The 17,012-nt window shown below is 48.4% G+C and overlaps 1 protein-coding gene across 27 annotated transcripts in view; it reads left to right on the top strand.

Moving 5' to 3' along the window:
- Nucleotides 1–17,012, top strand: part of MEGF11 (multiple EGF like domains 11) — a 366,746-nt gene that overhangs the window by 270,043 nt on the left and 79,691 nt on the right. The window lies entirely within an intron of this gene.

Raw genomic sequence — 17,012 nt, 5'->3', positions numbered from 1 at the left:
GGCTTCCCAGGGCTCTTAAAAGAAAAGCCCAACTCCCTGCCATGGCCACATCTGGCCCGTCTACCTCACCTAGAGCCCTTCCCTCTCTCTCAACATCCCAGCTGCGCCGCCCCCTTCAGTGCCTTGACTCTGCCAACCTTTCCCCACCTCAGGATATTTGCCCGTGCTCTTGCTTCTACCTGGAAGGTTCTTACCTCCTGCTCTCGCCACGACTGTCTCCTTCTCATCCTTCAGCTCTTAGCATAAATGTCACCTCCTCAGAGGGGGCTTCCTTGACCTCTCAATTGAACCCCTGTCTTTGTTTACCATCAAGCTGTTCTTTGCACCTTCGTACCCTTGTTGTAACTTATGATTATATATTTACTTGTTAATTTATGCACTTGTTGAGCAAGTATTTACAGAGCATCTCTATGCCGGATGCTGTTCTAGGTGCTGGGGATACAGCGGTGAAGGAAACAGCTCCTTAGGGAGCTGACATTCTAGCGGGAGTCCCAGACAATAAACAAAAAGATGAAAGTAAATATATGATACAGTGATTACATAATATCAGATAGAATAAGTTCTTGAAAGAAAAATAAAGCTGGGGGGATGGGGGAGAAAACTTGGAAAGGTTGATCCAAGAAGGCTCTGAGGAGGTGCTGTTTGAACAAAGGCCAAAATAGAGGCCTTTAGTGCTTCTCGTCTGTCTCTGCTCCTGGACTGTTAGCTCCGAGACAGTATCCTGGGTGCTCTGTTCCCCGCTTGACCCCCAGTGCCTGGCACATAGTAGGCCTTCACTAAAGTCTTATGGAGTGAATGAACAAATGGACAACTGACCGGACCTCCTACCACTAGAGCACAAGTGTCTTTCCTTCGCTTCATCCTCAGCAGATCCCAGGAGCAGCTAGTCCCCGTTCTTCGATAATAACTCTCAATAGATGGGAAGGCCATTTGTCACTCCGCCCTCAGGCCTCCTCTCTCCAGGGAAACCAGAGGTCCTCACCCAGCAGTGATGGATAGAGTGTCCTCTGACTGGCAGGCCCAGCTGGGAGCTGCTCTCAAAGTCCCTTCCTGTGCAGGGACAAATGGACCATGACACGAATGACACAAATAGCAAGACAGAGTTGAGCAGGAGACCTCAGATACCAAAGAGACATGGCTTCCTGCTGATAGGTGGGCCCTGTGTTAAGTGACCCCACTGGGGAAGCGGTACCATGGAGAATGGTGGGTGGGATCAGAGCCTGAAGACGTGGAGTCTCGGCTCTCCTAACTAGACCAGGGGCCTTGGGCAAGCTGCTTCATTTCTCTGGCCCTCGGCCTGTCCATCTGAGCAATGGGAATAACAATGTTTGCTTTGATGACCTGTAAGCATAGAAGGGCTTTGGAAGGTCACGGGTGTACAGAGAAGCAGAGTTATTCCAAATAACAAGCTAATTGTGCAAAGACTTGGAAGAATGGTTGTAGAAAGCTAGGCAAACCTGCATTTGTTGTCTTTGTTGTCAGAATTCTATTTATGCCTATAATTCAGTGGGCGCCTGTGAGCAGAAATTCAGAGCACACACATGCTCCAAGATTCAACACTTTGCTTCCTCCTTTGGCTTTGCTGTTCTCCCCATCCCTGACTCTTTGTCTCTGATAGTTCCTCCAGGTGATTCAGAGATCTCAGCATGTCTGAGATGGAAGGAATCTTAGGGCTCGTCTAGCGCTACCCTCTTTATTTTACGATGGGGAAACTGAGGGCCAAAGAAGGGATGTGATTTGCCTAAGGCCACACAGAAAGTCCGGTGTCCATAACCCCCAGATGGGGCCAGAGGCCAGGAGGGGATGGAGGGTAGAGGCTTTCCTTAAGCAGGTTATTACTTCTCTGTGTCTCACTTTCCTTATGTGAAAATGGAGATTATGGGGTTGTTGGGAGGGTTAAATGAGATACTACTTGTAAAGAGCTCAGACAGGGCTTCATCTATAACAGGGCTCACTGCGTGTCAGCTGCTACTGTCCTACCAGCAGGCACCAACACTGCCACACAGCCATTCCGATCAGTGGGTGCCCTGCCCTACCAGTTAATGAGTATTTTTAATGTCATCCTTGGTTATATTCATCATTCCCAAGTTCCTAGCCCCTTAAGCAGCACGACAGTCCACAGGACTTCCCAAAAAAGACAGAGAAGACAGAAACCTTGCCCAGCCGGATCTCCGGTAAAACCACCTATAAACCTGTCTTGGTTTGCTCTCATCCCTCCTCTGAGCTGTGTTCTAGCCCAGTGCCATTCAGGGTGGTCTGTGGACCCAGAGTCCAGGAGTTGTCACTGGCCAGCGATGAGATAAGTAAGAAAATTGATAGTAAGCGTTTTAGAAACTTACAGTAAGTTTGACATTGCTGTGACAGCCAAGCCCGTGGTTGGTGGGCTCTTCTGCTGAGCAGGGCATAGCCTAGTGGGTGCTGTCAGAGGCTCGTGGAGAGTGCCACATGGTGTGACCTGCCTACGAGTCAGGCTCAGTTAGGACCGTGTGTCTGTCTATGATGGATTGGAAAATAAAACAAAGAGAACTGGTCCTTCCCCATGGATAGTTTGAGAAGCAGTGGTCTAGCCTTCCTTCAATGAAACGAACTCCTCAGCCTGCTTGCCAAGCCCTCTGCAGCGGGGCTGCGTGAACCCCTCCTTGCGGGCTGCTCTACACCCTGAACTCTCCCCCCCTGCCTCTGCTGGCCTCCACTCAGACTGTTTTCCCCTTGCTTTCCCACCTATTGAAATCCTATCCCTCCTTCTAGATCCTAAATCAAATCCTCTCTCTTCCCCAAGGCCCTCCTAGGCAGATTAACCCCTCCCCCCATGCACCCCAAACCTCCCAGTGCCCTTTCACCTCCAGCAAGTGCCGTTCCCAGTCTGTCTCATGTGGTCCACGGATCCTGCATGTGTGCCTGACCTGGGTCACTCTGTGGTCCCTGAGGACCAACTGGGCCCTCCCACCCTTTTCAAGCCCCACCTAGTCTAGACCTTACATCTAATCAGTTTTCAATAAATGTCAGCCAAGCCGATCCAAAGCACCAGGTGTACCAGTCAGCTCCAGGTACTGTCTTTGCCAAAAGAAAAAATGGCTCCATTTCATTGGAACAATTGTGGTGTAAGCCCTGCAGGACAACCAGGGAAGCCACTGTGTCTGCTGGTGAGAACAGCCTTCCACCAGGCCTCTGGGGTGTGACATTAGCTCCCAGGATGAGTAGCTGAGACAGAAGGTTCCAGGTCCATCCTGCCCCTGGCCCACAGCTGACTCTCCACATGACTCTCCAGGCTACCCTGGCCCAAATGACCTCAACTTGTTTTCCCACTCCCTGTGCCTGTGACCCACTAGTGAGCTACTGGAGCAGCTCTACAAAACCCCACCTTCCTCCTCCTCCTCCTTCCCATCTGATGAGAAAGACCCCCAGTCCATCACGGAACAGGGCAACAAGTGAGTCCAGTTTTAGTTCAAAATTGCTCTGTGGGCCCACACACACAGAGCAATTTTGAACTAAAACTGGACTCACTTGTTGCCCTGTTCCGTGATGGACTGGGGGTCTTTCTCATCAGATGGGAAGGAGGAGGAGGAGGAAGGTGGGGTTTTGTAGAGCTGCTCCAGTAGCTCACTAGTGAGGGGATGAAGGAGAAGGCGTTACTTTAAATTGCAGCAAGCAATTCCTCAGCTAGACCTATGGAAGAACTTCCTGGCTGTGAGAGGAATTAAACACAGACATTTAAAGGCAGAAAGGGTCTTAGAAGTTGGGTTTTCACCCTCCCCCCATTTAGCCGCTTAACCCGTTGTCCTTATTTGAGAACCCAGCAGAAAACTCAGCAACTCTGGAGCTGTGGAAATGGGGTGTCCAGAGCCCCTGCCATGGCCCCAGCGCCCACGTGAGGCGTAGGACCCTTTGGACTCCGTGGGTCGCAGCTTTACACCCACTCATCTGGGTTAATCCTGTCTATCTGCCATGGGAGACACTGAGGCCTGGAAGGGTGGTACCTTCCTTGCCCAAGGCCTGTGACAGAGCCAGAGAGAGGCTCTTCCACTAGACTAGACCTCACTGTTTGTAGCAAGTCGGAGTGAGGGGGGCGATGGGAAATGGCGGACAAGGCTGTGGAATGAGTTCACGCCTCATGGGCGTGGACCCCATGACCTTCCTGTGTCCTTTCCTGCTCTGCCTGTTTAAGTTCATCTCCCTCAGAGCCCACATCTGGGGGTCCCAGTCCCACACCGAAGAGTTTCATCAAATTCCCTTTGATTCCCAACTGCCCCTCCCCCTCCTCAGCCTGGGGTTTGCTCAGGAGCTTTCAAAGGGAGGTGAGAGCTGGGCCCCGCTGGGGAGGGTGCAGGCCTGGGCAGTGGGTCCCCTGGTGGGTCTGTGGTGTCTTTGCCGCCTTTGAAAGGCTCTTCCAAAGAGATAATTCCTTTGTGCGCAGACATGATTTATGAGGCTTTCTAGGCAAATTGTGGAGATAAATTGTGGTCTTTGGGGCTGGGAAGCTTCAAAGGCAGTGATGCAGGAAGATCAGAGGGTGCTGGGCCGCCAGGCGCTGGGCCCTCATTAAAAGCCTCTGGTATTGGGGGGAAGGGGGGTTAGGTTTTGAGCAGAGCTGAGGACAGACTAGCTCAGGCTGGCCCCTGAGTCCATTTGGGGCACCCACAGCTTAGGGAAGGGAGGGACGGGGCAGGGAGTCCACGGAGCTGGCACCAGCCTCTGCTCAGCCTAGCCCAGGCACCTTGCAGGCACGGGGTCTCACCCCCCGGCCTCTCACTGATGACCTGGACCTCCCCCTTCCCCTCTGGTCTCAATATCCCCTCTGTACGAGAACAGCATAGGCGTAAATGAACTCCAGTGTTCCAGCTCTGCCGTGCCTCCCACTCGATGCTCTGTGGTTCAAGGCCCTGTTGTCAAATGTCCCCATTTGAGAAACAGGCCAGAGATCACACTGGCTCTGAGGTGATGGACGAGTTACCTAACCACACCTGACCTTGGTTCCTTCCCCTGAAGAATGCGGATAATCATAGCTATGCAGAGGAACCATGGCTTAAACTGAACAAGTACAATACCTACTGCAAAGTACCTAATACCTAGTTTTCTTCCCCATCGCCTGTCTACACAGTGTCATGGCATACTATATCTGGGGCGGTCTCTGTGAAGTTGATAAATTTGGCTTCCACACCTTCCCATCTCCTCTCTCTGAAAGCAGGTTAACATACATGCACACACCCCCTTCCTAATCTGGCGCCCAGGTCTGCTAATTGCCGCTTGGATATTAACAGATAACTGGTGTATTAATGCCCCGTGATGTGGCTCACACACACCCCCCACACACACACCCCTACACAAACATGGAATGATGTGCAATTTAATAGGGGTTTCCTGAAAACGCTGAAGAATGAGGTGCTAACGGTACAATGTCAGGCAGACTCAGCGATATCTAGAAGCAAGGGTCTGGTGCTGGTTTCCAGATGCATCCATCCACAGAGAGATATAGGGCACTGATTAAATGGAGTTACTGAATCTCCCCACTCCCTCCTGATATTTTGATGGCATGATGTCTGGTTGAAATGGACTCGGTTGCCTGGAGCTGTGGTCGAGGCTGTGGCAATGGACATGAGAAAGGTAATGAGCTGAAGCCACTGCCTCTGCTCAGGGCATTTTAATGTACCTACTGGCTCCGTTCCCCCTGCCCTGCTCCCCAAGACCCGACCAGCTCCCGGGCCCCCTGGCCTGACAGTGGGTGTTCTTCTAGTTGTAGCTGCCCCAGCAACAGCCTTCCCAGCACCCCTCCATCATCCCCTGTTCTGCTGGGTCAGTGTTTCCCATTTGCTCGTCTGTTTTTCCAATCAGCCCCTAGAACATAATGGGTGCTCAACAATTGTTTGACAAGTGAATAAACGAGCATAACTCATCCCCCAAAAGCTGGTGTGGTGGGATGGAAAGAGCTTTAGATCGACATGGCCAGCTAGTTTCAAATCTAGCTCTCCAGTGTATTAGCTGTGTGACCGCAGGCAAGTCACTTGGCCCCTCTGATCAGTTTCCTGACTTGGAAAATGTAGGGGGTACACAAGATGCCCTCTGAAACCAAAGGCTAAGAAAACCAGTCTTTGACTCTCAGCTCTGCCTTTTGCAATTCGGGGTGTTTTGCCCCTGAGAGGACATTTCTAAATATCTGGAGACGTTTTTGGTTGTCACAATCGTGTGTCTGGGGTGCTACTGGCATCCAGTGGGTAGAGGCCAGGGGTGCTGCTAAACACCCTACAATGCACAGATGCCCCCACAACAGAGAATTTTCTGGCCCCAAATGTCAATCATGCTGAGACTGAGAAACCCTGATTTACTTATTTCATGTCTCTGAGCCTCAGTTTTCTGAGTTGAAAAATGGGATAATAATCCACCTCACATGGTTTGTCTCAAATCCTCTTTGAAGCAAGGCAAGGTATGAACAAATGGCACAGGCTTAGTAAGAGGATTAAATGACACAACCCCTATGAGAACACAGCTCGTGCATAGGAAGCTCACAGGGTTAGGGTTTTGCCTATGCGTGTGTTTAGTCCTCCACCCCTGCCGCCCTCGAGGACCAGTGGGACGTGGAAGGGCACCCTGCGTTCCACGCACCCATGGTGAATTCTGCCTGCCCTTGGAGGCTTGAGGGAGATAGAGACAGTGTGGTTAAATAACACAGAGTAACAAGTGTAATAACTAGATCACTAAGAGCTAATGATACATCATTATAATTCTGTGCTGTCAGCATCTGCTAGGCTTAGGGACTGTGTCAGGAGATTTGGGTTTTAATCTACAGCACCTTGGTCTATTAATATTTAATTCCAGCAATCTAAGTGGTGGAGAGATAGGGGTCAGAGCCATGGCTCAGCTCAGAGCCTGGGTAACCACCTTGAATTTTTCCTTCCACACAAGGGCAAGCATACCATCTACCCTGTCTCCTCTGGCCTGTTTCTCAAGTGGGGACATTGAGCAACAGAGCACAGAATCCCACAATATCAGAATGGGAAGAGATCCCAGCGTATACGTACTGGTGTTTCTTTTTCTTTTTTTCTTTTCCATTATTGTTTATCACAGGATATTGAGTATAGTTCCCTGTGCTATACAGTAGGACCTTGATGTTTATCTATTCTCTATGTAATAGTTTATATATATGCTCTGACTGTGTCAATAGCATCTGCTAGTCCTAAACTCCCAATCCAACCCTCCCCCACCCCATACTGCTGTTTCTTAATGCGGACACCACTGGCACTTGGAGGGCATAGTTCTTCATTGTGCAGGACTGTCCCTGATCATTTGTGACAACCTAATCCCTCCCTCCCCCTATTTCCAGGTGCCCTCTTTGGGAGGGTGACCTACTCCAAGCAAGAACCACTGATCCAAATCTGTCATTTTACACATCTAAGCACAGAGGCCCAGAGAGGGGAGGGGGCTGCCCAAGATTGCCCAGCGTTGGCTCCGACCCACGCTTCGATGCTCCCTCAAAATTGCAGCTTGGGTCTGGAAAAAGTGGAGGGGCTTGGCCTTTGAGGATTTGCCTGTGCTTCTTTTTATGTAAATAAAGTTATTTATTTTATTTTATTTATTTTTGGCTGTGTTGGGTCTTCATTGCTGCGCACGGGCTTTCTCTGGTTGCGGCAAGCGGGGGCTACTCTTCGTTGCAGTGCGCGGGCTTCTCGTTGCGGTGACTTCTAAGTGCGCGGGCTCAATAGTTGTGGCTCGCGAGCTCTAGAGCGCAGGCTCAGAAGTTGTGGTGCATGGGCTTAGCTGCTCCGTGGCATGCGGGATCCTCCCGGACCAGGGATCGAACCCGTGTCCCCTGCATTGGCAGATGGATTCTTAACCACTGCGCCACCAGGGAAGTCCCTGCCTGTGCTTTTATTGGGGTAAGTCAGTTGACAAACGGCCTCGCTCACTGGGAAGTCACTTTATTTAGCAGCTGAAATGGTTTCCAGTGGCTTCTGCTCTGTCTCTGCCTCCATGCCTGCTGCTTTGTAAACTCAGGAGCAATCCCATGACCTGGCAGCTCCCCCACTTCTTCTCAGGGTGGGCAGGGGCATGGGCCATTCCTGGGAGATGCTCTGACTGTGTCAAGCCTTTCCACTGCTAAGCGGGCGCTGTGGGGGCCTTGACCCAGACTCTGGCACAGGCCGGGGCAGCTCAGGGCCATTGCATTCCAGATTCCTTTCTACCCCTTGACCTTCACATCAGTGGCCAGTCTCCCTCCTTGCTGAGTCTCAGGATTGCCATCTCTGGAATGGGAGGAATCGTCCATCTCTCCCACCCCACCCCCCCAAGACTCAGCGTCCTCCTGCCCATCTCCCTGAGAGGACCAGTGAGAACGCAGATCACCAGAAAGATAGTAGTTCTCATCTGCTGAGCTTTTTAAAAGGACCTGTCCTTGGGCTCCACCACTCCAGAATAATTAAATCAGAATGTCCAGGGCTGAAGCCCAGGCATGAGAGGTTTTTAAAACCTCCAGGATGGTGCTGATGAGCAGCCAGGCCAAGGACCGCTGTCTGGGGATGTGGATCCCCACGAGCGGCTGGGAGGAGGCTCTTTGGTCACTGGAGAAGGGCTGGCCGAGCCCCCTGGTCAGCATGGCTGACGGCGCTTCCTGTCCCCAGCTCTGGGCTGGACGCTGGGTGAGACTGTGTGTGCATGTGGGGGGCAGGGACAGCTGCAAACAAGAACTCACCCCAGGGCCTTCCCTGGTGGCGCAGTGGTTAAGAATCCGCCTGCCAATGCAGGGGACACGGGTTTGAGCCCTGGTCCAGGAAGATCCCACATGCCGCGGAGCAACTAAGCCCGTGACCACAACTACTGAGTTCGTGTGCCACAACTACTGAAGCCCGTGTGCTGCAACTACTGAAGCCCGCGTGCCTGGAGCCCGTGCTCTGCAACAAGAGGAGCCACCGCCATGAGAAGCCCACGCACCACAACAAAGAGTAGCCCCCGCTCGCCGCAATTAGAGAAAGCCCGTGCGTAGCAACGAAGACCCAACGCAGCCAAAAAATAAATAATTAAAATAAAATAAATTTAAAAAAAAAAAGAACGCACCCAGGTCCCCATGGGTGTAACCCACGGGGACTCCAAGGCTAGTAGAGGAGATTGGACACAAGACACCTAAAGCTACTTATATAGAAGTGGTGACAAAAAAACAATGGTCAACCAAGTTATTGCTCCTAATAGAGAAAGTCAACAAAGGCATAAAAACATAGCAAGTTGTGCCTTTAATAAGTGATCTTCAGGGACTCCAAAAGATAGTTGGACATGCATGTTCACAGCAGCATTATTCACAGTAGCCAAACGGTGGAAACAACCCAAGTGTCCCTCAAGAGATGCATGGATAAACAAAATGTGGCATACTTATATAATAGAACACTATTCAGTCATAAAAAGGAATGAAGTACAGATATATGCTACATCATGGATGAACCTTGAAAACATTATGTTAAGTGAAAGAAGCCAGACACAAAGGACTAATATGGTATGATTCCACTTATGTGAAATATCTAGACGAAGCAAATTCATAGAGACAGAAAGTAGATTAGCAGTTTCCAGAATGGAAGAGGGAATGGGGAGTTATTACTTAATGGTTCCAGAGTTCCAGTTTGGGGTGACGGAAAAGTTTTGGAAATAGTGGTGACAGCTGCTCAACACCGTGAGTCTAATTAATGCCACTGAATTGATTGTACACTTAAAAATGATTCAAATGGCAAAATGTATGTTATACATGTTTTATCACAGTTGGAAAAGTTCAGAAGAAATAAATTATCTTAACTGAAGAGGATAAAATTATGGGAAGTAGGGCCAGTCATGAAAAACCTGGGCCCTATGACCACCACCTCCACATGAACCAATCCCTGGATAAGGCCTTTGTGGAAAATGAGCCCCTGCTCTCACATCTCCCTGTGCCGTCTAAGCCCAGGCTGACCACCAACATCCCACATCCCCTCTTCCATCAACAGCAGGCCACACCCAGTTGAACAGCAGGGGTTAGAGCTCAGACAGCCAGTCACTCCCCAGCTGGGTGACCTTGGACAAGGTAGTTAACCTCCCTGGGCCTCTGTTTCCTAATCTGCAAAATGGGGATAAGAATAGCACCCGCGTTAGAGGGGTTGCTGTGAGAATTAAATGATAAAATTTACTTTATGCCTTTATCTCATGGCCTGGCACGTATTAACCTCCCTTTCAAGTGGACTTACAAATTTGGAAGCGTGTCTGTGGTGAAGGTGGGTGGTGAAGGGAGAGACGTAGCCACTCCCCTTGTGGAGGTGAGGGAGTACCCAAGCCTGGGCCCTGCAGAAAGGATAGATCAGCTGGGAGATGCACAGGCTGGGAAGGGCGAGAGGTGGCCGGATTAAAGGACCAGAACAAGCCAGGCCACAGACTTTTGGGTGGCCTAAGCCCTCACTCGCTGCCCAGAGAAGATCCGCCCACTTGAAAAAATCAGCCAAAGCCAAATATAATTAGGAAGGAGCATCTGTGACAGAAATTTAAAAAGTCTGTGAGGGGCTGACATTCTGGGGCCAAATTGGAAAGAGTTTGCAATTGTCTGTGAAATAATGCAAAGTCCTGTTGTAATTTTAATGGTGATAGTTTTTATCCACCTTCAACAGGGTAGATAATTGACTCACTGCCTCATTTCTCTGTCATTGCTAGGGAATGAGGTGTTTTTAAGTGGATTTTCTAAGATAACTGAAGCTTATCCCTGTGAACCCTAACTTTTTTTTTTCACTTAATCACTGTAGGGGGAATGTCTATGGAATTGGATTACACACTTCCCTGCTTCCTTAATCAGAATATTCTAATCGAATGGAATCTCTTCCTGTCAATTCTGATATGAGGGATTATTTCCTCCTATGTTAGTGACTCCAAGTTGCTTTGCTTTTTTAGTCTAAAAATGTTTTCTGTTTACTTCCGTCAGTGTCTAATGTGCATAGAGCTCTTTTTGGAGGGGGGGAGCCCCATAAAACACACATACACAGATGTAAACACAAGCATATACAGTGTGCGCGTGCATGCACACACACACACACACACACACACACTCTCTCTCTCTCTCTCTCACACACACACACACACACACACACCATCTAGTCTGAGAACCCGGATTGTCGGACTTAATGGAATTTCATTTCCACGTGCTTCTCTAATGCCCTGAACTGCTTTATCATGGCACTTTCACAGCGTTCTGTAAATGCTGTTCCCGCGGCTCTGTCCCCGCTAGACTGTGCACTCCAAGAGGGCGGGACACTTTCTGCCACTAGCAGGTGCTTAGTAAATGTCTGTCAAATGGACGAGTAGAAGGGCAGAAGCACCCAAGTGTGAGGGCATCAGTCAGTAGGTGAATGGGTTTTGAATGCCTTCCTGGATGTCCCTTAGCCACCGCAAAACACAGTGAGCAAAATTAACCTCATCCTTTTCCCCCAAGTGTTTGCTCTTCCCCTTGTGTTTCCATAAAGTATGTGGCACCAGCATCCACCCAGCAGCCTAAGCCAAAGCTAGGGTCCCAACCTCCCTCTCTCTTCTTCCCTGAGCACCCTGTCAGTCACCCCGCCCTTGCTGATTCAACCTCATAAACTCAGCTGAAATCTGTCCCCTTGTCTCCATCCCAGATGCTACTACCTTAGTCAAGGCCACCATCATCTCCTTCCCATTATAACAGCCAGGCGCCCAACCCCACTCCTACTCCATCTCTCCTGCCCACATATCTATTCTCACCAGACCAATCTTTCAGCAGCCACACCTGGTCTTGTCAGTCCTCCACTTAGGACATATTCAGAGCCTCCCGGCCCTTGTACGAAGTCTGCCCCCCTTAACATGGCTCGCAAAGCCCTTGGACCTGGTACCCAGCCCAGGAATCGACCTCACCTTGTACCTTGGTCTCCCTTAAAGTCTACACTCCAGACACACATATCTTTTTTTCATTTTCCCTCACATTCACGCTTTTTCCCCATTCCAAACGTTTATATACATTATTTCCTCTGCCTAGATTCATTCCCCACCCTCACCCCTCCTTCAGGTCTTTTCTTTGAAGACATCTTCCCTAACCACCCCTGTCTGGGTTCAGACCTGCCTCTGATGCCCTGAATGACCCCGATTATAGCCCTTCTGCAGTCAGCCTTAAATGCTGCTCCCGTTGCTCTGTCCCCACCCATTATACACTCCAAGAGGGCAGGACACTTTCTGGCCCTCGCAGGTGCTTGGTTGAATGAACGAGTAGAAGAACGAAAGCACCCAAGTGTTAGTGCATGGCCTTCGTGACAATATCCAGCTCCCTTATCAGAGGCATAGTTTTGCTTCTTACTGAGTTTGGTTGTGACAGAGTGAATGGAGGTCCTGTCTGATAAGCAAAGCATAACTGTCTGCCCTGGGATGCCCCAAGGGCAAGCTGGCTGTGGACTCCAACAGTTCAGTACAGAGCCAAGGTCTGAGGGCAGTGACTATGCCAGCACCATGAGGGGAATCCCTTGTTCTGGGTCCCAGGGCTGTTCATAGTGATGAGTGGGGAGGATGTGGCTAGTCTCTGTGGTGTCCCGGTCCTCGTGCTTTGCAACTGCCACCTTGTCCCCAGTGACATCTCTTAAATCTCTCTCCTCAGAATCATCATTCAGAAAGTGTCACATGCACCTCCAGTGGAGAGTACTGGAGCCAGAAGACCTGGCCTGCCCTTGACTATAACCTTGGGCAATCACATAATCTCTCTGACCCTTTATTTCCCCATCTGTAAAATGGAGAGATAATAAAACCTAATTCACATAGTTTTAAATGTCACAAGTGAGCATTTAAAATGTGGTGGTTATTATTATTACAATGGAGTCACATCATATGTACGTTAAACTCATGCAAATTTAACTACATATGCTTGACAACAAAAAGAGAGAGAGAAATGATACAGTAGGTAATTCTGCTGTCTTTCTACTCACTGAGTAGATCTCCCAGAGAGAAGGTGACGTGGCAGACGCCGGACTGCTAGGTGCTCCATCACTCTCTGTCCTGTGAGCCTCTTTCAGTGTGAGTGCAGGTTATAATGATAACTGGACTCAATTCTTTACATTGAGATATAATTGACATATAACGTTATATTAGTTTCAGGTTACAACATAATGACTCAACATCTGTATATATTGCGAAATGATCACCACCCTAAGTCTAGCTAACATCACACAGTTACAGTTGTTTTTTTCTTATGATGAGACCTTTTAAGATCTTCTCTCTTAGCAACTCTCAAATATACAATACAGAATTATTAACTGTAGTCACCATGCTGTACATTACATCCCCTGAACTCATTTATCTTGTAGCTGGAAGTTTGTACCTTTTGACTACCTTTGCCCCTCTTGCCCACTCCCTACCTCTGACAACCACCAATCTGTTCTCTGTATCTATGAGTTCGATGTTTGTTTGTTTGTTTGTTGGACTCCACATATAAGTGAGATTATATGGTATTTGTCTTTCTCTGTCTGACTTATTTCACTTAGCATAATGCCCTCAAAATGTCTATCCATATTGTCACAAATGGCAAGATTTCCTTCTTTTTCGTGGCTGAATAATATTCCCTTGTGTGGGACTTCCCTGGTGGTGCGGTGGTTAAGAACCTGCTTGCCAATGCAGGGGGCACGGGTTCGAGCCCTGGTCTGGGAAGATCCCACATGCCACAGAGCAACTAGGCCCGTGAGCCACAACTACTGAGCCTGCGTTCCAGAGCCCGTGAGCCACAACTACTGAGCCCACGTGCCACAACTACTGAAGCCCGCATGCCTAGAGCCTGTGCTCCACAACAAGAGAAGCCATCGCAATGAGAAGCCCTTGCACCACAACAAAGAGTAGTCCCCACTAGCCACAACTAGAGAAAGCCCGCGTGCAGCAACGAAAACCCAACACAGCCATAAATAAATAAATAAAATTATTTTTAAATAATTCCATTGTGTGTATGTGTATATATGTGTGTGTGTGTACATACACACACATACATTTGTGTATACACATTTTTTAATCCACTCATCCATTAATGAACATTTAGGTTGCTTCTGTGTCTTGGCTAGTGTAAATAATGCTGCAGTGAACATGGGGGTGCAGATATCTTTTCGAGTTAATGTTTTCATTTCTTTCAGGTAGATACCCAGGAGTAGAATTGCTGGATTTTACAGTAGTTCTATTTTTAAGTTTTTGAGGAACCTCCATACTGTTTTCCATACTGACTGCACCAACCTAAATTCCCACCAACAATGCACAAGGGTTTCTTTTTCTCCACATCCTTGTCAACACTTGTTATTTCTTGTCTTTTAGATAATAGCCAGTCTATCAGGTTTGAGGTGACATCTCAGTGTGGATTTTTTTTTTTAATCTATGCATTCTTTTTTTTTTTTAAATAAGTAAATTATTTATTTATTTTGGCTGCGTTGGGTCTTCATTGCTGCGCGCGGGCTTTCTCTAGTTGCAGCAAGCGGGGGCTACTCTTCATTGCGGTGCGTGGGCTTCTCATTGCGGTGGCTTCTCTTGTTGTGGAGCATGGACTCTAGGCACACGGGCTTCAGTGGTTGTGGCTCGAGGGCTCTAGAGTGCAGGCTCAGTAGTTGTGGCACACGGGCTTAGTCGCTCCACGGCATGTGGGATCTTCCCGGACCAGGGCTCGAACCCGTGTCCCCTGCATTGGCAGGCAGATTCTTAACCACTGCACCACGAGGGAAGTCCCCTCAGTGTGGTTTTGATTTGCATTTCCCTGATGGTTATGAGCATCTTTTCAAGTACCTGTTGGTCGTCTGTATGTCTTCTTTGTAAAAATATCTATTAAAATCCTCTACCCATTTTTTAATCAGATTGTTTGTTTGTTTGCTATTTAGTTGTATAAGTTATTTATATATTTTGGATATTAAACCCTTATCAGATATGTGATTTGCAAATATTTTGTCCCATTTGGTAGGTTGCCTTTTCATTTTGTTGATGGTTTCCTTTGCTGTGCAGAAGCTTTTTAGTTTCATGTAGTCCCACTTGTTGATTTTGCTTCAGTTGCCTTTGCTTTTAGTGTCAAATCCAAAAAATCATTGCCAAGACCAATATCAGGGAGCTTACTACCTATGTTTGCTTCTAGGAGTTTTTTTGTTCTGGTCCTAATTCAAGTCTTTAATCCATTTTGAGTTGATTTTTACATATGGTGTAAGATAGGGGTTCAGTTTCATTCTTTTGCATGTGGCTGTCCAGTTTTCCCAACACCATTTATTGAAGAAACTGTCCTTTCCCCATTGTATATTCTTGGCTCCTTTGTCATAAATTAATTGACTATATATGCATGGGTTTCTTTCTGGACTCTGTATTCTATTCCATTGACCTATGTGTCTTTTTATGCCAATATCATACTGTTTGAATTACTATAGCTTTGTAATATAATTTAAAATCAGAATGTGTGATGCCCCCAGCTTTGTTCATCTTTCTCAAAATTGTTTTGGCTATTGGACTTGGTTTTTGCCTCACTTACTGTAGTACCAGGTAGAAAATGCAGGGTGAGTCTTGCTCAGAGTTTGGCAGCTCGGTTTGTATGTGTATATATTTGGGGCACAGTGAAGAAGGGATGATGCAAGATAGGGTGATTGGGATTCCAGGCCTAGTGTGGTTCCATCTACTAAAAGTAATGGACAGTTTCCATGACTTTGACCAATTGACCCTGGTCAGCAAGTGGGAAGTATATGCAGGAGGGTTGGTGGGGCTGGTAGAGTGATTCTTCCATCAGCCTTTTAGTTTCCAAAGATCCCATGTACCCACTGGCTTCACTAGAACCTTGTGCTTTTGTACATACCCAGCACTCAAGTACCACTGTCTCTTTGCTCATACTGAGCCTGCCCCAGGGACACCTTCCCCAATCCCACTCACCTGCCCCCTTTCCTCTTTGAGTGGCTAAACCCTACAGTCACTGGAGCACAAAGGTCAACTAATCATCTCCTTGACTTCAGGCAGTAGGGTCTCTAGCCATTCCAGTTTGCCCAGCACAGAGAGAGTTCTCAGAATGAGGGACTTTCAATGGTGAAACTGGGACAGTTAGTCACTCTGATTGTCAGACAAGGGAGACATCTTTTACAGCCCACTTCAGATGCTTTCTCTTCCAGGAAATGTTGCCTGCTTCCTTAGCTGGGAGCAGTCTTTTTCTCCATGGAACATCTCCTAGTACATTATTTATGCTTGTCCTTGCCTGAACTCCACATGCACCTCTACTCCAGGATTTGAGTGAATGAGGCTATAGTTGAAGGATGTCTTGCTGTTGTGTGTCTTGTATGCATCAAGTGAGGGTCAGACTAGGAAGTGGCAGCAGGCTGGGTGACCTACCTGAGGACTGCTATTCAGCCCCTTTCCCCCCGCCACAGAGTGTGAATTTCTGCAAAGCTGGCTCAGATATCACTCTTTGAAACATTTAATTACATATAAAGATCTTCAAGGCTGTCTGTCACCTCCCAGGAAAATATTTCTTTTTTCCTTCTCCTTCTGAAGTTGGCTGCTTGGAAAGTAATGAAATTGAACTGAGGATGAAGGAACCAGGAGGTGTAGGCATTACTGTTAGGGAGACGCGGCATGAAAGAGAGATGCAGGTGGAGGTGGTGACAGGGAGATGGAGCCGGGGGAGGGGCAGGGCGTTAGAAGACTTGTTCACAGAAAGTGAGATGCAAGAGGTGAGAAGAACTAATGTTTCAGGAAGAGATGGAAAGAGAGAGAGATGAGGGCTGGGCTGGGGAGGCACCAAGAAGGGGAGGAGGGTCACGGAGAAGAGGGGAGGCACACTGGAAGAGAGAGGGCCTGGCTGAGAGGAAGAGAGAGCCAACCAAGAAGTTTTAGCAATGGTAAAATGGCTTGTGGTTCCAGAGTTTCAATACCTGAGAGGGGGCTCTGGAGAGGCGTGGTTGGAATGGAATGACCCCGACTGGGAGACGCATTGAGGAAAGAAGCTTCTGAGCTTGGATGATTATTTGGGAGTGGAGTGGGGCTTGGCAAGGAGCTGATGGAGCTATGAAGCGCCAAAGCTTCCATCCAGAAACCCC

The sequence above is a fragment of the Balaenoptera physalus genome (assembly GCF_965194825.1).
Source record: "Balaenoptera physalus genome assembly, chromosome: 2".
NCBI lineage: Eukaryota > Metazoa > Chordata > Mammalia > Artiodactyla > Balaenopteridae > Balaenoptera > Balaenoptera physalus.
Note: the sequence above shows the minus strand (reverse complement) of the source record. Positions and strands in the feature narration are given on the sequence as shown.